The sequence below is a fragment of the Portunus trituberculatus genome, chromosome 37 (genome assembly GCF_017591435.1).
Source record: "Portunus trituberculatus isolate SZX2019 chromosome 37, ASM1759143v1, whole genome shotgun sequence".
Classification (NCBI taxonomy): domain Eukaryota; kingdom Metazoa; phylum Arthropoda; class Malacostraca; order Decapoda; family Portunidae; genus Portunus; species Portunus trituberculatus.
This window is the reverse complement of record NC_059291.1, coordinates 31,666,244-31,686,591: the sequence shown is the minus strand read 5'-3', so window position 1 is coordinate 31,686,591 and position 20,348 is coordinate 31,666,244. Positions and strand designations below refer to the sequence as shown.

Here is a 20,348-nt window from a genome sequence, read left to right as displayed (position 1 = left end):
GGCAGCTGTGTGGCGTGACTGGCCACTGTACGATGCTACGAGGCCCCATGATATCTACGATCACAGTGGGTGGCGTTGAGAAGCTACAAGTATTCGTGGCTGACATGGAGGAACCCTGTCTGCTGAGGCTGGATTTCTTGGTTCAGAGTGCAGCGTGTGTGGATCTCGGAAGGATGCAGATGCAGGTATGAGGGGAAACGGTACTGCTGATCCTTGAGGATGCTGCTGAACAGGTGGAGAGCCCCCTGACGAGTTCATATGTCGAGGACGAGAGGTTGGAGCTGCACTACCGAGTCGTGAGGGAAGGTACACATGAGGTTGCAGACAGCCCGTGGACGCCAGGCAGTGGCAAGTAGCGGCGGTCGTAAGGTGGATGGAGGTGTGGGTGAGGCGAGCTCCGTGCTACCTCCACACGTGGTGGACTTGGCGTACGTAGCTCCACCAAGCTGACTCCCGAGCAAATGGTGAAGTTGGAGAAACTGCTCATGGAGCACGAGGACGTCTTCAGCCGAGATGCCCAAGACCTTGGCTGCACGTCGCTAGTCCAGCACTCCATCAATACCACAGACAGTCTGCCAATAAAACAGCCACATCGCTGTGTCCCGCTAGCCAAGAGAGAAGAGATACAGCGCATGGTAGAGATGGCCGTGCAGGGGTTAGTGGAGCGGTCTGACAGCCCGTGGTCGTCGCTGGTAGTCCTGGTAAACAAGGACGGCACCATGCGCTTTTGTGTAGATTACAGGGCGCTGAATAACGTCACGGTAAAGGACTCCTATCCCCTGCCCAGGATAGATGACACCCTGGACGTTCTGGCTGGTGTTCCGTGGTTGTCCACCTTGGATTTAAAGTCAGGGTACCACCAGGTGATGATGGCAGAGGCAGACAAGCAGAAGACGGCGTTCTCCTTCGGACAGGGATTGTGGCAGTTCCAAGTGATGCCGTTTGGGTTGTGCAACGCCCCTGTATGTTTCGAGCAGCTTATGGAGAAGGTGCTAGCAGAGTTGCAGTGGAAGGCAGCTTTAGTGTACCGGGACGACGTTCTGGTGTTCACAAGGACGTTTGAGGAGGAGCTGTAACGTCTGAAGGTGGTGCTGGGCCATCTGCAGAAGGCGAACCTGAAGCTGAACCCAAAGAAATGCACCTTCTTCCAGCATGAAGTGCCGTTCCTGGGGCATGTTGTGGGGCGAGGTGCCATGCCCTGGTTCCTGCTGGGATGCCTGTGGCTAAGGTGAGTCCTGAGTCTTCTCAGTCTTTGTGGGATGATGTATTGCTGTAGTGTGCATGATCTAGTAGTATTGTTATTGTTGTCACTGTCATCATTAGGGTGTTGTAGACCTTGTCACTCACTCCACATAAAAAGCTCATATCAACTATGATGGCATTTGAGCCTGTATGGGTGAAAGGCATTAAGTTAGTAAAATTTTAAAAACTGAAACATTTGGTGCATAGTGTTGGTAACAGGAGTAATCAACTCCATAAAGGCGCTTAAGTTGCTTTCCAGTCCCAGACCAGGGAAGGCTTGCATGCTGTATAGCTTAATGTCAGCAATGATCCAGTGCTCTTAGTGAACTGAGTGGCCTAACAATCTGCCTGTCACAGGTCACTTTTGAATGCAATGCTTGCTATGAAGACTATGACACTAGGGATTGCCAGTGAAGATTGATAAGATTTATGAAACCTTGTATATTTTCTAATGAATCTTAGCAAGACTAGAATTAACTGAAACACTGGATAATTGATAGTTTAGGGCTGATGTATACTACAGGGATGTTTGCACTCATCACAGTCTGCTCACAGGCCCAATTGATGATACGCATTTAATGATACGAGACTCAGACTATGACTATAGTGTCCATGGCTATAATGTGCATTGACCCTAAGAGTGATTACTTGGTCCTACTATCATCCACCTCCCAGCACAGTAATTAACTTAGTTTAGTTACCATGCAACATAAAACTTTTCTCCAAAATCCTGTTGGCTGTATATGGGTAGCATTAGTCTGAATTTTGCTGTTTGACCTCATCATATTCAGTTTGATCTGTTTTAGAGCAAATCTCAGAATAAATGAGAACATATTACTTTGTTATAATTTTATCAAAGAGATTTACTTCTCAGTTGTTGATTTTGCAAGATATTGGTTTCAGTGCATGTTTCCTCTTAATTCATAACTGATATTTAGAGAGGACCATTATTATTAGGTATATATCATGCCATATATTTAGAGAATGTTTTTGATGAGTGTATATTGAATCCTTTATAAAAGATTCCAATTTTAATGTCATTTGGAAACTTTCCAAAACTGGTGGTCACCATAGATGCATTTCATAACTCACCCTTGCACACTTCAGTCCTCCCCATCTTTCAACCTTTTTTTTTTTTTTTTTTTTTTTTTTTTTTTCAAATGGTGCTTACTTACATCACTTTATACTCTCTCTCTTACCACACTAACCCATAATCCACAGTTTCATTAATTTCATCCATTCCATACATGGGTATATGCTGTTGGAGAAAGTAAGGTGTGAGTTCATTGGAATTTTGTTGTCTGGTCACCAGCTTTGTGTGAAAGTGTAGTGTTGGGCTGCTGCTGTTTCCCTCCTTGCCCTCATCTTATATAACTTTTACAGCTTTGCTTAAGCCATTTAATCCAATAAAAATTTAAAGTTAGAATTTCATGTTGCCGCTTTGTTATATGCATTTAATAAAAATAACATCATATGTGCAATTTCTTATATTTTATTGCGAAAAATCTCATTGCACAAAGGTAACGAGTGGCAGACCAATAGCATTACATGTTGCGGAACCGCAACTAGTGGCATGTACTAACAAAACCATAAGAAAGAAAAAAAAACTTCATTTGAACATATATGGGCACAATGGAAAACAAGTTTACTCTTCTTCACATAAAAAAAATTAAAGAAGGGTATTAGGATACAATTCATGGCAAAGATGAAAATTGAAAAAAAATTGATACATATCACTTTTCATACATAATAATAATTTCCTCACTTCAAAAGAAATAATAGAATTAATTCACTATAAAATTAAAGAAAACCAGTGATTAGAAATCTTAGAGAGAGAGAGAGAGAGAGAGAGAGAGAGAGAGCTATAATACAGTTTTCGTAGAACCTAGATACATTTTTCTAGGATTCCGCTGGCCTACATGGTATGGTACTGTACTGAACACTTTTGATGCAGGTATACTTTACATTTCTGGCATATGAATGCAGTCTGACTGTTACATAACTGGCAATGACAGTGCCTCTGAGGATGTGTCTTCATGATGTGATGCCCAACATTATCATACTGCATTTGTGTAGATACACCTACAGCGCTTGAGAACTGATCGTAATCTCCCTGGGTTATCTGGGTTTTTTGCCATGAGTCAGTAGCCATTCAATAGCAGCAGCATGTATGAATGACAACATATCCTCTTTGTACCCTCCTTCCCTTGGAAAAATCCAGGCATTATTTACACATACTGTAATCAGATAAGTGATTATTGGAAAATACCACTTTTTTCCCATGAATTGAAGGCCAGTACTGTAGATCAAATTGCAGTCTATCAACACCAACCATTTTCTGATTATACTGATGGATGGCATTTGGCATCAAAACATTCATAAGTTCCTTTTGAAAGGCAGCCTAATGTTCAGCCTTCACCACTGGTTATACACCATACTCAGATGATGCATTGGTAACAATGCCATCATCATGCCAGCATGCTGCAATCATTTCTGATTCGGCATCTCAAAAATGTTCTTCAGATCCCCTAGATAATTTCATAACCTTTCAGGATGAGTAAATGGGCATTTTTCAATTTGTTTTTTTCTTAGTGTGCCAATAGCATCATGGCCCCTGCTTTTGATGTTTTCTATAAGTTTAAGCGATGTAAAGAAGTCATCATAGTAAAGGGATAACTTCTTTGTTGGACAATTTTCTATAACATGCAAAACATCAAGAACAACTTTTCTGCTAAGTCCATAAACTGGATTATCCTTATCTTTAGCACCATCTTTGCCTTGATAAACAGATATATCAAAAACATAACTATTTGGATCAGCTGCAACTCATGCTTCATAACCCCATCACACAGGTTTTCCCCGAATGAACTGCTTAGTCGGATATTGACCAAAATAGGGGATCATTGACTCATCACTAGAATTATTACTTGGCCCAAATACTTCCCCATACTTGAGAAAGTTATCATTCAGGATTTCCATGAATGGAGAAACTTTGCTATACATGTCATTTTTGGGAAGCTTTGTGTGTTCAAACTAATTTTTCTGAAAAAAAATATACATATAGCATAAAATTTGTGTATACAATATGTATGCTGTTAAAAAACAATGCTAGACTACACCTATATATCTATTCACTGCAATTACATGCGCAAAAAAAAATACTATACAACGCAAAATAACTACATCACTGAAGAAGCTGGTGCCGATGATTGCATTAGCACAACATCAATGAACAACTAGGTGCCGATGGTTGCATTAGCGCAACTTTTTCTTTGCAAATTTTTTTACACAACTGTCATCAGCATCCTATCAAGTAAAACATGGTTGAAAAGAGTTCTGTCATCAAAAGAAACATAGAAAATTACTGTGAAATAGATATGAACAAATATTCAATAATGATTTTCTTCACTCCTCTCCTTTTTGATGAAGACATCATTTTTTAGAAAGTGGAGCTTTTTTCACTGAATTTTCCCCTAAAACAGTGACACATCAGGAATCACGAACTTTCGACTGGGAGTTCTTGATGTCTATTGGTAACAGAGGCAGATACACCTTTCAGTGTAACTTGACATCATGTTATAGCTTGTTTCATGTTGCGTTGACACAACGAGCGGCGCAAATGGATTAAAAACTGGACACTCCTTCCTTTTTTCTGGGTCAGTGGTGTAATGGTGATTTTCTTGTAGTGTTGGCCTTACATTTGGGTAGCGTTGCTCTGGATGATTATGTGCAGCTTACTTCCTTGGGCATCTTCATGGTCAGGCAGGTCTGTAATTGAAATATAATTGAAGAGGTTTTTTTTTTTTTTGGTAAGAAGTATATATGAAATACATAGTCTACATCTTTTTTTTTTTTTTTTTTTTTTTTCTTAGGTAAGAAGTATATATGAAATACATACTTCTTAGGTAAGAAGTTTTGTATGAAATACTAGTATTTTCAATTTTTTTGTAGAAATGACAAATTAGAAATATTTTGCTGGGGGAAAACCAAATTAGTTGATAGTAATATATATATATATATATATATATATATATATATATATATATATATATATATATATATATATATATATATATATATATATATATATATATTATACTTTATTCAAATTAAACTGTTTATTCATGCTAATGAAACATAATTGTAAATCCATGTCTTCTTTTTTACCAGCCAGTGTCCAGCCACTCAAGAGGAAAGCCTTGGAGGTCAACATAGGCACAGGAATATCAGTAAAAGGAGCAGGGATCACCCAATGACCATTTAACTTCCCCCAGAGCCCCATTCACACCACTTCCCAGCTGCCAAACCCCTCCACTCAGTGCCCTATCATCTTCCCAGACTCTGCACCTCTACGATCTTTCACAGTCAACCTGTCAGTGGGCAGAGGTTTGTCACGCCATGCTTCCAACTGTTCATCCCTCACCCATCTTCTCAAGTGAAGATCAACAGTGAGAAATAGAGATGACCTCTCAAAATAATGAGGACAAGCTATTTTTCCAATGTGACAGGACAAAAAGTGTACACAGACTACAGTAAAGTAAGTGAAAATAAAGTTTGCAGGGAATTATTTGTTAGGTACACTGTGTAGTGTTGGCAAGGTACGTACATGTACCAATAACACGCAGCTGTGGTGGGATGGGTCAGGTTAACTATACAGACTAAGTTGTATACTTTTGGATTTTGTATCTTGGCATGCATGGGGAAAGCAGTGATGGGCTAGATTTATGGTAATTGCTCTTTTATGAATAGTAGAATTTTTGATAATTTTAATAAAAAAAATTTAATTGTTATACAGGCAACCCCTGCTTAACGGACGGGTTACATTCCTAAAAAAACGTTCATTGTGCAAATTTTCATTAAGCAAACCATTTATAACAAGTTTGACCCCTGACTTGAACTTCCATTGAGAGTAAACAAAGCGAGAGTGCATCATAGTACAGTAAAAGGTTTAATGAAAGTAAAAATTATGAAGTTAAACATTTAAGCAGTTTAATTTAAGACTAAGTCATTATAATGTACACTAATGTATGTATGTAAGTAACTTTATAATGTTGATGATCTTAAATTTATGAAGGGAAGGAGAGTAAAACGGGAAAGACACTAACCGGCAACCTGTGGAATGTAAACAGAGGGCGCATCATTGTACCGCATACAAAACTTATGTACCACATTTCCACAAGGTTTTCCATTTTACCCATTGCAGAGTCACGAGTTCAGGTGGTTCTTTTAGCTTGCAAGGAAGATACGGTCTCACCAGCCTTCTCTTAATAGAGTCTGTTGACTTGAAAATAGTAGACAGTAGATGGAGTCAAGATGGTGGCGAGCAATGCTATTTATTAGTTTTCTCGACTGTCTGTGAATAATATCCAGCTTCACTTCAAGAGTAAGAGACTTCCTGGTCGTCTTAGCAACGCTAGGCAACATTGCAGGGCTGGTTGCAGGGCGTTTTGGTGGCATGTTGAGCTTGAGATGACGAGCTGGTGCTGGACCCTGTTTTTGTTTTGAACTTAGAGCAGGGAAGGTTAGGGGAGTGAGTGGTGCATGTTTTGTCCACGAGAGGCACTGGTGTATTCAAAAGCCTGTCGGCTTTCAAACTTGGAAAAAATTACCTGGATAAATTTCGTTAACGCAAGTTTGGTGTTCATTATACGAGCAGATTGTAGTAAAAGGAAACGTTCGTTGTAGCAAAATTTTGTTGTACGAACGTTCGTTAAGCCCCATCCAGACAAGGGGCAGCTGCCCACTGTGCAAACACTGTTGCCAGATATCATACTGCTTCAACTGTTTTGATGACGTCAGAAGCGAAAAAACCACGGGCAAATCATCCAAGTGCCCTTGCCCATGGTTGAAGCAATGCCTGCTGGTGTGATGGTTGGTACTCCTATAAAGAGAGCATGTTGCAAAACACACGAAGTTAACCTGCGGAACTCCTCTGCAGTCTGTTTCAGATTTCCACTATACACTTGACAAGAGAACATGTCTGTCCCGTGTGGCAAAGAACAGGTGTGGAGACAGTCACTCGCATGTTCACGCAATAGTCACATGACTTCCCATTTTCTCTCTTTTCTCCAACCACTTTTTATAACATTGTCTTTTCTTTCTGTAGTTCTTTTTCATGCACAAAGCAATAATAATGCTACACAACGCTGTTCTAGTCTCAGTCCGGTTGTGCTATCGACCGCTGCCTGCCCTGGGGTGCCCGGTCTGCTATGCGTGCCTTGTAGTGGCAAAAACACTCCACCATGCACACCTTGTAGTGGCAAAAACCCTCCACCAATTGTTCAACCTGGTAACCCTACTAAACAAGCGAGGAATACACGATTAACGGGTAGTGTCTGGCGAGCAACTGCCCATAGTGTGTGCACAAGTTCGCCCGCCAGTCTTTGCCCAGTGAATGAGTAGGGACTGTGGAACACAGCAACATCTGGTAGCACTGTTTGTTGCCAGATCTGTTTCCTTCATTTCTGTGCTTATGACATCATTCCACTGCTTATTATGATATGGTAACAGTGTTTGCACGGCAGTCAACTGCCCCTTGTCTGGACAGGCCTTTAAGCGGGGTTGCCTGTACATCAAAACTATTTCTAAACAGTACAGGTGTCTGAAATGTGCCTTTGTATTTATACATAGCAATGTACGATCAATACTTCACTTCAGTGACATTTAGTGAAGCCCCTCCTCCGTTTATCCCAGTCCCCGTCAGTCTCCCAATGAAAGTTCCCTGGTGCTGCCTTGCTACTAAATACTAATACTGATACTATTCCAGGTCTACAGGGGAAGGAGATCTTGTACTATCCTAATGACAACACTAGTTGGAAAGAGGAGATCTTGTACTATCCTGATGACTATTTGGTGCATTCCTGGAGACAGAGTCAGTGTAACTAGCTGTTGTAGTAGTAATAGTACCACTACTATTACTACTGACTATTTGGTGCCTTGTGCCCTGCCACTGTTATGAGGCTGCTGTATGCTGGACGTGAGTTTGCTAACAGGTTAGTGGCATACTTTTTTAAGTTGGATAGTACTTTAAGATGGTCAAAGTTGCTTCCTGTCAAAAATATTGAGAATTTTTACTCCCTTATCTCAAATATTAAGTAGCTTTATTACTATTTTTTTGTATAATCAGGTTTATTTCATTTTTTTACTACTACTATATACTTCTACTCTCAGTGTAGCTGCGGTGGCGAGTGGACGTGTTGTGTGTGCGCTCCGTTTTTGGCTGTGGTTTTTATAGTTAGCGAGTGGTGTTTGTGCTTGGTGTCTGTGTGTGGTGCTTTTGAGTGTTAGTGAAGTGAAAGTGTGTACTGTAAGTGTTAGATTAGAGTGAAACAGTGGTTAGAATCAGTGTTTATGAGTTAAAAGTATTTTGGTAGAGCGAGGAGACTAGGCTTGTAACTGTCAAGTTGACCTTGAAAGAGGATTAGTTGACCTCACTTAGGCCCCCCCACCCTGCCGTCACCAAGTATTTTTATTTGTTTGTGAGTTAACAGATTGTAAGTTAGTATGGCGGTAGCTACTGAGGTATATCAGAGTGTGATTGAGTGCGTGAAAGAGAGTGTTGAGATGGGATTGGGAGAGTTTGTTGTGTGTGAGATGTGTGGGCATGACAGGAAGGTCGTTGACTTTTCTGAGTGTATGGTGTGTAGGCTCAAGAGCGAGAATTTAGTTCTTTCTCTTGAGCACCGAGAATTACGAGAGGAAATCAGAAAGCTAAGTGAGGGGAAAAGTGCGAACAAGTTCTCATCTTTGAGTTGAAGGAGGAGGTTAAGAGGCTTGGGAGGCAGTGGAAAAAATTAGGCAGGAGATCAGTGTTAGGCCGAAGGTTGGACCTTCTGAGGGCGACAGGGTGGCTTGGCCCTCTGTCGGGAAGAGCAGAGTGGGGAAGAGGAGCAGGCGAGCCAGACTGGGAAAGATAGTAGTCAGGATGGGCAGAGATGGCAGGTTGCGAGGGAAGGAAAGCGGAGGCAGTTAGGGAGGATAGGACTAAACCTGTTGAGTGTGAAAATAGGTTCGGTTTGTTGGAGGGGAGGGGAGAGTGAGTGAGAGTGGAGTGAATGAAGTGGTTGTGGTGAGTGAAAGGAGAAAGAAGGGGGTAGAGGAGAGGAGGAGGATGGTTGTGCCTAGCACACCTCAGGTGTGTGTGGTGGGTGACTCTCAGGTTAGGTATTTAGATAGCACTTTCTGTGGGAAAGACAGGGATAGGAGGACGAACGTGTGTATGCCTGGTGCAGGTGTGAAGGCAGTGAGTGAGGAGGTGCAGAAGAGGGTTGGGGGGATGGAGAGGGAGGGTGTAGTAGTTTTGCACGTAGGTGGGAACGATGTCAGAGCAGGTGGGTCGGAGGAGTTAGTGGCAAGATTTCGGAAATGTTAGGCAAGATAAGGGAGAGTGGTAGGAGGTGTGTAGTGTCAGGAATCTTGCCTCGTGTGTATGTTAGCAGGAATGGTTGTCTAGAGCCATTGGTGTGAATGATCGGGTAAAAGGGATGTGTAAGGATGTGGGTGTCAGCTTTGTGGATGTATGGGATAGGTTCTATGGGCGAAGGATTTGTATGCTAGGGATGGTGTGCATCTGAGTAGGAAGGGTGTGGATGTGCTGAGTGGATGTCTGGAGGGAGTTGGGATGGAGTGTAGGGGTGAGGTAGCAAATGCATTCCAGAAGAAAGATGCTAGACATAAATTAGATAGGATAAACAGAGATAGTGAAAAGATTAGGAAAGATTTCCAGGTGCAAATAGGAGAGAATAAGATTAGGATTCCAAATAAGGAGACAGCATCTAGGAAGGTAGCAGGACTTAAATGTTTTATGTAAATGCCAGGAGTCTTAGGAACAAGAAGGACGAGTTATCTAGTTATATAGTTGAGGAGGACTTAGATGTTGTATGTGTCACAGAGGCATGGGTAAATGAGGAAAAGTTTAGGAAAATAGGAAAGAATATGAAGTAGATGGATACATTATGTATTTACACCAGAGAATTGGTAGGATAGGTGGAGGAGTAGTTATTTATGTAAAAATCCTTCATTTCCAGTCAGGTTAATGGTATTAAGGTAGATAACAGAGTAGAGTCCTTATGGCTGGATGTTAGAGTAAACAAAAGTAAGGTTATTAGAGTAGGAGCTTTTATAGACCACCTAACCAGTCAGCAGATGTAGACAACCTTATGGTAGATGAGATAAATAGGGGTGTACTAGTCAGACAATTATCTTAGGGATTTTAATCTTAAGTCAGTAAACTGGGAGAGGATGGTAGGAGATGCTAGTGAAAATAAGTTTATGGAAAGTTTTCAGGATAACTATTTAGTGCAGATGGTAGATAAACCTACTAGGGGGAGGAAGGTTTTAGACATAGTACTAACAAATATTGAGCATTGTTTAAAGGAAGTTGAGGTAGGAGAGACTTTAGCAAACAGTGACCATCATATAATTAGATTTATCATTAATTCCAGTAGGGATAATATAGTGAATAAGACTAGAGTCCCAAACTATCAGAAAGGCAATTATGGTAGGTTACGTCAGTTATTAGGAGAGGTAAACTGGGAAGATAGTTTTGGAAATAAAACTGCACAGGAGATGTGGGATATTTTTAAGGTTGTAGTAAAGGGTATAGTGATGCAGTGTATCCCTTACAAAGATATAAGGCAGAGAAACAGGAAGCCATTATGGTGGACTCATGAGATAGGTAGCCAGATCAGAGAGAAGAAGAGGGCATACAGAGAGTTGCAGAAAAGTGGGAAGATGTAGATTTGATTAGGTACAGACAGGTCAGAGATGATTTGAGTAAGGTTATAAAAAAGTAAAAGGCAGGCAGAGATAAAACTAGCTAGAGCTGGGAGTAAAGATCCCAAAAATTATATAGTTATTACAAGGTCAGTGATAAAAGAAATAAGGATAGGATTGGACCACTCAGAAAAGATGGTGTAGTAGTGGATCAAAATGAAGACATAGTAGAATTATTGAATGAACAATTTTCTTCAGTATTTACTAGGAAAGAATAGGAAATCCTGTTACAAACAGTGCGACGAGTAGTTTAAGAGCTTTAGAAAATATTGATATAAAACCGGGAATTATTAGGAAATTTATTCTTGAACTAGACGATAGGAAAGCTAGTGGTCCTGATGAGCTACATGCCAGAGTACTTAGGGAGGGTGTAGACAGTATTTCTGAAGCACTTAAGTTAATCTTTGAAAGATCACTTAGGTTTGCTGAGATACCTCAGGACTGGAAGTTAGCTAATGTTACTCCAATATTTAAAAAGGTAGGAAGGATGATGCGAATAATTATAGACCGATCAGTTTAACTAGTATAGTATGTAAGATACTAGAGAAAATCATTAAGGGTAGTATTTGGGAGCATTTAAATGAGAATAGATTAATTAGAGATACCCAACATGGCTTTAGATCAGGAGGTCCTGTCTTACAAATTTGCTCGATATCTTAGAATATATTACCAAGGAGTTAGATGATGGAAATAGCATAGATGTTATATATCTAGATTTTAGCAAGGCGTTTGATAAGGTACCGCATAGGAGGCTAGTGTACAAATTGAGACTACATGGGATAGGGGTAGGTTAGTTGATTGGATTAGTGAATGGCTTTCTGATAGGAAACAGAGAGTAGTATTAAATGGGGCAATGTCTGAGTGGAAGGAAGTGGTTAGTGGGGTACCCCAAGGATCAGTGCTAGGACCTCTTCTTTTCTTGGTGTACATTAACGATTTAGATATAGGAATTAGTAGCAAAGTATCAAAGTTTGCAGATGATACTAAGATAGCATGTGCAGTACAGGGTGAAAAGGACAATTACAGAATACAACGAGACCTGGACAGGCTGATAGCATGGGCAGACAGGTGGCAGATGGAGTTTAATTCTAAAAGTGTCAGGTTATGCATTTAGGTAAAGACAACACAAACTTTAACTATGAGATGGAGGGATGTTGGCTAGAGGCAGTAGAGGAAGGAAAGGATTTAGGAGTAGTGATAGACAGGACTATGAAATTTTCAAAGCAATGTTTAGAAGCAAGAAATAGGGCAAATAGGATCCTGGGTTTTATAAATAGAAATGTTAGTTATAAAAGTAAGGAAGTGGTGCGTAGCTTATATAATTCCTATGTTAGGCCCCATTTAGAGTATTGCATACAGGCCTGGTCACCCCACTATAGGCAGGATATCAACATGTTAGAAGCAGTTCAGAGAAGAGCAACTAGGATGATACCAGCATTAAAGCGCCTGGAGTATAGAGATAGATTAAAGGAATTAAACATGTTTTCATTTGAGAGGAGATGTATAAGAGGATATGATAGAGTTATTTAAAATGTTCTCAGATACAAACTACATAGATGTGAGATCTTTCTTTACCTTAGAGGAGGAAGTAGGACTAGAAATCATGGCAGGAAGATTAGAAAGCAAGGCTGCAGGTTAGATATAAGAAAATATTTCTTTAGTCATAGGGTGGTAGACTTCTGGAATGCATTGCCAGAGACGGTTGTAAATAGCACTAGTTTGACAATGTTTAAAAACAGATTAGATAAGCACTTAAATTTATTAGATTTATAATTATGTATAGCACTGCATGATAGTTTTATAAGAAATTTACTATAGTTAAACAAGACATGATCCCCATGTATGGGGATCACAGATTGTAGAGGAATTCGCTGCAGGACTTAGCCCTGTTAATGGGCCAAATATTTAGAATTAGTATATAATGTATTGTGTACTTGTAAGTGTATTTTTAAGTACTGATGACGAGGTCGCTGTGCGACTGATACAGGATAACCTAGATGGGCCCTGGTGGCCCTTTGTTATCCTATTATTTATGTTATGTTATGTTATGTTAGATGAATTGGTATTAGTAAATGCTACTAGGGTGTTAATAATAATGAAAATTTCCACTACCACCACTACAGTCAACATTATTATGTTATTACTTTTACCACTAGTAGCTACTATTACTATTACTTACTACTACTATCTTTTTCTCCAATTTTCTCTATCTTTCTGTAATCCTTACTACCTCGACTGTTATTCTTCATTCCTTTCCTGCCATCACTCTGTGAAAGTGGAAGAAAGATAGCAAAGGTTACTTTCATGGTGCTTGGACCAGCTGTAACTTCCTGTCATTACAGCTCACCAAGAGAAAGAGGAAGCAGCAATTCAGTGTTAACAAGGCACATGTCCTATCAACCTCATCCAGCTGTAACTTCCTGTCACTGCAGCTCACCAAGAGAAAGAGGAAGCAGCAATTCAGTGTTAACAAGGCACATATCCTGTCAACCCTATGTTCTGTATTTATCAGTCTTGCCTCCTTGCCCAGAGACTTTCCATACCCACCCAAACAGTCACAGACATGCAATTTTCTTCCATTGCTTTGTTTTATTCATGTGAAAAGCTTTGGTTCCGCTATGCATTTGTTCACCTTTAGCATTCATTCCTTTCTTTTTATATTCTTTCCTATTTCCTTCATTCCACTGCTTCACCTTCCTGTCTTATCCTGGTCTTGTTTGGTCTCTTAGCACATCTGCCGTTACGCTAACTTTGCCTGTTCCTTTTCTACTTATATATAGTTATTCATCTAAACACTCAGTCAGTCATTATACTTATCTAATAGTGCTGTACATAGTTATATACATATAAACACTCAGTCATTATACTACTTACCTAATATAATACTTTAACCCCTTCAGTACTGGGATGCATTTTTACCTCGAGTTTTTGGTGTGATTAGATAATTATTTAATTAGAATGGGTTTATGGAGGTCAGAGGATTAATGACCAGAGTCTTTACTATTTTAATCCCCCCACATAGGTTTCTGAAGCTGTATAAATCACCAAACAGTAAGCAGAATATAATGAAAACATGTAGTACTGAAGGGGTTAAAAGTTCAAGATTGGTCTTTGCATAGTTTAGTGAGGTGTTTTGCTTTTTTCTCTTAAACAATAACCTGTATTTACAACATGATCACTTTCTCCTAATGGGGGCAGATAATATTTCATTCATACTTGGTCTGGGTTTTTGGCTTCCTGGTCAGTAGTAGGTTAAGCTTTTCTTCTCTGTTTCTATCCACCCACTGCTCTGAAGTATTCACCATTATATAAAGATAGTAGTATATGAGATAATATAGGTAGCAAGAGATGCAACACATGAGTTGGACGACTGCACGTGTGGTGCTCCTCTTAAGAATGAATTTTTATATCATGTGGGCTTTTCACAAGAATTTATGGGCTAAAGGGGGTACCTCCTATCTCAAACCCCACCCACTAGGAAACTGTTTCCCCGAGTGAGGAAGCCCAACCCAACACTCGGACTGTGGACAGGACTCATAGTGTCTCATAGTAAGTTCTGTCCCACTGTTATTTTATTTTCCTAAGGTATTTTTTTGTAGAGGTCTGCCAGTCCACGTTCCACACATGTAGTCTGCAATCAAAGCTAGTGCTGCCTTTGATTCACTGCAGGATCTGGCACTAAAAAGACCCAAATGGATTGTGTCTACAGCCAGTCCTTTCTCCATCTCTGCAAACCAAATACCACAGGACATCAACAACAGCCAGCCATCTCCTATATAATGTGTAGTCTAGTATGAATTGCTAAATATATATTGTAAGTGATATGCCTGCCAATAAATAAATATATATTGTAAGTGATATGCCTGCCAATAAATAAAAAAAAAAAATTATGAAAATTATTAATTTTAGCAAATAAATGTGGTTGTTCAGTGTAAAACACAGTTATGAAGGAAGAAAACTCAATAATAATGGATATATGCTATGAATAAACAAGTTTTCTGGTAGTTACTTAAAGGAATTTAAGATAAAAAAAGGGATTCATCCCTGGCCCAAAAATAGACTTCCTTTAAGCTAAAAGAAATAAAAAGGATTCATCCCTGGCCCAAAAATTAGTCAGACTTAAGTATAAGGTGCATTTTAATAACATAAATAATAGGATAACAAAGGGCCACCAGGGCCCATCGTGGTTATCCTATATCAGTCGCACAGCGACCTCGTCATCAGTACTTAAAGATACACTTCCAAGTACACAATACATTATATACTAATTCTAAATATTTGGCCCATTAGTAAGGCTAAGTCCTGCAGCGAATTCCTCTACGATCTGTGATCCCCATACATGGGGATCATGTCTTGTTTAACTATAGTAAATTTCTTATAAAAACTATCATGCAGCGCTATACATAATTATAAATCTTATAAATTTAAGTGCTTATCTAATCTGTTTTTAAACATTGTCAAACTAGTGCTATTTACAACCCTCTCTGGCAATGCATTCCAGAAGTCTACCACCCTATGACTAAAGAAATATTTTCTTATATCTAACCTGCAGCCTTGCTTTCTAATCTTCCTGCCATGATTTCTAGTCCTACTTCCCTCCTCTAAGGTAAAGAAAGATCTCACATCTATGTAGTTTGTATCTGAGAACATTTTAAATAACTCTATCATATCCCCTCTTATACATCTCCTCTCAAATGAAAACATGTTTAATTCCTTTAATCTATCTCTATACTCCAGGTGCTTTAATGCTGGTATCATCCTAGTTGCTCTTCTATGAACTGCTTCTAACATGTTGATATCCTGCCTATAATGGGGTGACCAGGCCTGTATGCAATACTCTAAATGGGGCCTAACATAGGAATTATATAAGCTACATACCACTTCCTTACTTTTATAACTAACATTTCTATTTATAAAACCCAGGATCCTATTTGCCCTATTTCTTGCTTCTAAACATTGCTTTGAAAATTTCATAGTCCTGTCTATCACTACTCCTAAATCCTTTCCTCCTCTACTGCCTCTAGCCAACATCCCTCCATCTCATAGCTAAAGTTTGTGTTGTCTTTACCTAAATGCATAACCTGACACTTTTTAGAATTAAACTCCATCTGCCACCTGTCTGCCCATGCTATCAGCCTGTCCAGGTCTCGTATTCTGTAATTGTCCTTTTCACCCTGTACTGCACATGCTATCTTAGTATCATCTGCAAACTTTGATACTTTGCTACTAATTCCTATATCTAAATTGTTAATGTACACCAAGAAAAGAAGAGGTCCTAGCACTGATCCTTGGGGTACCCCACTAACCACTTCCTTCCACTCAGACATTGCCCCATTTAATACTACTCTGTTTCCTATCAGAAAGCCATTCACTATACCGATCAACTAACCCACCCACCCCCTATCCCATGTAGTCTCAATTTGTACACTAGCCTCTTATGCGGTACCTTATCAAACGCCTTGCTAAAATCTAGATATATAACATCTATGCTATTTCCATCATCTAACTCCTTGGTAATATATTCTAAGATATCGAGCAAATTTGTAAGACAGGACCTCCCTGATCTAAAGCCATGTTGGGTATCTCTAATTAATCTATTCATTTAAATGCTCTCAAATACTACCCTTAATGATTTTCTCTAGTGTCTTGCATACTATACTAGTTAAACTGATCGGTCTATAATTATTCGCATCATCCCTCCTACCTTTTTTAAATATTGCTGTAACATTAGCTAACTTCCAGTCCTGAGGTATCTCAGCAAACCTAAGTGATCTTTCAAAGTAACTTAAGTGCTTCAGAAATACTGTCTACACCCTCCATAAGTACTCTGGCATGTAGCTCATCAGGACCACTAGCTTTTCTATCGTCTAGTTCAAGAATAAATTTCCTAATAATTCCCGGTTTTATATCAATATTTTCTAAAGCTCTTAAACTACTCGTCGCACTGTTTATAACAGGATTTCCTATTCTTTCCCTAGTAAATACTGAAGAAAATTGTTCATTCAATAATTCTACTATGTCTTCATTTTGATCCACTACTACACCATCTTTTCTGAGTGGTCCAATCCTATCCTTATTTCTTTTATCACTGACCTTGTAATAACTATATAATTTTTGGGGATCTTTACTCCCAGCTCTAGCTAGTTTTATCTCTGCCTGCCTTTTACTTTTTTATAACCTTACTCAAATCATCCCTGACCTGTCTGTACCTAATCAAATCTACATCTTCCCCACTTTTCTGCAACTCTATATGCCCTCTTCTCTCTGATCTGTCTACCTATCTCGTGAGTCCACCATAATGGCTTCCTGTTTCTCTGCCTTATATCTTTGTAAGGGATACACTGCATCACTATACCCTTTACTACAACCTTAAAAATATCCCACATCTCCTGTGCAGTTTTATTTCCAAAACTATCTTCCCAGTTTACCTCTCCTAATAACTGACGTAACCTACCATAATTGCCTTTCTGATAGTTTGGGACTCTAGTCTTATTCACTATATTATCCCTACTGGAATTAATGATAAATCTAATTATATGATGGTCACTGTTTGCTAAAGTCTCTCCTACTTTAACTTCCTTTAAACAATGCTCAATATTTGTTGGTACTATGTCTAAAACCTTCCTCCCCCTAGTAGGTTTATCTACCATCTGCACTAAATAGTTATCCTAAAAACTTTTCATCAACTTATTTGCACTAGCATCTCCTACCATCCTCTCCCAGTTTACTGACTTAAGATTAAAATCCCCTAAGATAATTGTCTGACTAGTACAGCCCCTATTTATCTCATCTACTATAAGGTTGTCTACATCTGCTGACTGGTTAGGTGGTCTATAAAAAGCTCTTACTCTAATAACCTTACTTTTGTTTACTCTAACATCCAGCCATAAAGACTCTACTATTATCTACCTTAATACCATTAACCTGACTGGAAATGAAGGATTTTTTTTACATAAATAACTACTCCACCTATCCTACCAATTCTCTGGTGTAAATACATAATGTATCCATCTACTTCATATTCTTTCGTATTTTCCCTAAACTTTTCCTCATTTACCCATGCCTCTGCGACATACAACATCTAAGTCCTCCTCAACTATATAACTAGACAACTCGTCCTTCTTGTTCCTAAAGGCCCTATCACACTGGCCTATGATACGCGGAACCAGGAACATCCGCTCTAGATAGCTGGAACTTGCCCGGGATTAGCGGAACCAAGTTGGGATGGCTTCATATCCATCCCGGTTCTCCGTATGCCATCCCAGTGGAAAAGTAAACATAATATATGTAATAAAAAACCTTTCATTTGAACTTTTTTAATGTGACTAAATTTTTCATATTGGAATATTAAATAATATTTCATCAATTTAGAAAGGTAAAGTATATATATATATATATATATATATATATATATATATATATATATATATATATATATATATATATATATATATATAATGTTGATAGGTTGGGCTCATGGCAACGACCTCTGACTCTAAAGTTGCCATCGTGCACATCTCAGCTTTTCTCTAGTTTTTTTTACTTACTTTTCTTTAAGAGGAAATGCAAATGCAGGCTGAGGTATAAGCGGCACGGTTTTGTTCTGGTTTATATTCATTAGGCTTTGTCTTGGTTAGTGGGCCGTTTGCCTAGCATAACAAGAACACGGGCAGCTTGTGTGTGATAGTGTTCCTGGTTTCGTACCAAGAACCATGGCCCACGTTCCGCGTATCATAGGCCAGTGTGATAGCACCTTTAGACTCTTGGCATTTACATAAAAACATTTAAGTCCTGCTGCCTTCCTAGATGCTGTCTCCTTATTTGGAATCCTAATCTTAAGCACTCCTATTTGCACCTGGAAATCTTTCCTAATCTTTTCACTATCTCTGTTTATCCTATCTAATATATGTCTAACATCTTTCTTCTGGAATGCATTTGCTACCTCACCCCCTACACTCCATCCCAACTCCCCCTTCCAGACATCCACTCAGCACATCCACACCCTTCCTACTCAGATGCACACCATCCCTAGCATACAAATCCCTTCGCCCATAGAACCTATCCCATACATCCACAAAGCTGACACCCACATCCTTACACCAGTAATGTTTGCAGTCTACATAAATGCATTTGCATTTCCTCTTAAAGAAAAGTAAGTAAAAAAAACTAGAGAAAAGCTGAGATGTGCACGATGCAAAATTGTTAAGAAAAGTGAGATGTGACAAAGATTGCGAACTACTCCAGGAAGACTTGGACAGAATATGGAAATGGAGCTGTACATGGCAATTGGAGTTCAACACGACAAAATGCAAGAAATTAGAGTTTGGTAAGAGTGAAAGAAGAATCAGGAGTATGTACAAGATAGGAAATGAAGACATAAAAACCAGTCATGAAGAAAAAGACCTTGGGGTGACAATTACCAATGACCTATCGCCAGAGAGACATATAAACAAAATAATTGGAGAAGTATTGAACTTACTGAGGAACATAAGAGTGGCGTTCGTATATTTAGATGAAGAAATGATGAAGAAAATAATTACTGCAATGATAAGACCAAGGCTTGAATATGCAACAATACAGTGGGCTCGAACTTAAAGAAACACATAAGGAAACTAGAGAAAGTACAGAGGGCTGCAACAAAATGGTGCCTGACTTAAGAGATTTGACTTATGAAGACAGACTGAACAGAATGCAACTTCCGACCCTGGAAAACAGAAGAGAAAGGGAGACCTGATAGCAATATACAGAGTGATGATTGGCATGGAAAAATGGATAGGGAAGATCTGTGTATGTGGAATGAAAGAATGTCGAGAGGGCATGGGAAAAAACTAAAAATGGCCACTTATAGGAGAGATGTGAAAAAATATAGCTTCCCTCATGGAAGGGTGGAAGCATGGAATAGTTTAGACGTGGAAGTGGTCAACGCAAGGAATATTCATGAATTTAAGAAAAAGCTGGACATTAGTAGATATGGAGACGGGACAGTACGAGCATAGCTCCTTTCCCGTATGTTACAATTAGGTAAATACAATTAGGTAAATACATCCCTTTTACCCGATCATTCACACCAATGGCCCTAGACAACCATTCCCTGCTAACATACAAACGAGGCAAGATTCCTGACACTACACACCTACCACTCTCCCTTATCTTGCCTAACATTTCCCAAAATCTTGCCACTAACTCCTCCGACCCACCTGCTCTGACATCGTTCCCACCTACGTGCAAAACTACTACACCCTCCCTCTTCATCCCCCTAACTCTCTTCTGCACCTCCTCACTCACTGCCTTCACACCTGCACCAGGCATACACACGTTCGTCCTACTATCCC

General features: G+C 39.4%; 1 protein-coding gene across 4 annotated transcripts in view; it reads right to left on the bottom strand.

Annotated features, from left to right (window-relative positions):
* Positions 1-2,424: 2,424 nt before the first annotated feature.
* The window catches only part of LOC123513991, a 72,526-nt gene continuing 54,602 nt past the window's right edge, over positions 2,425-20,348 (bottom strand). For 2 of the 4 annotated variants that reach the window (XR_006677489.1, XR_006677491.1), the window contains 2 exons: positions 13,196-14,743; positions 2,425-5,010 (listed from right to left, as the gene is read on the bottom strand). The gene's annotated coding sequence lies outside the window, so the exon portion shown is untranslated. The remainder of the gene's footprint in view (positions 5,011-13,195; positions 14,744-20,348) is intronic. The other 2 variants (XR_006677492.1, XR_006677490.1) reach the window with 2 other exon arrangements.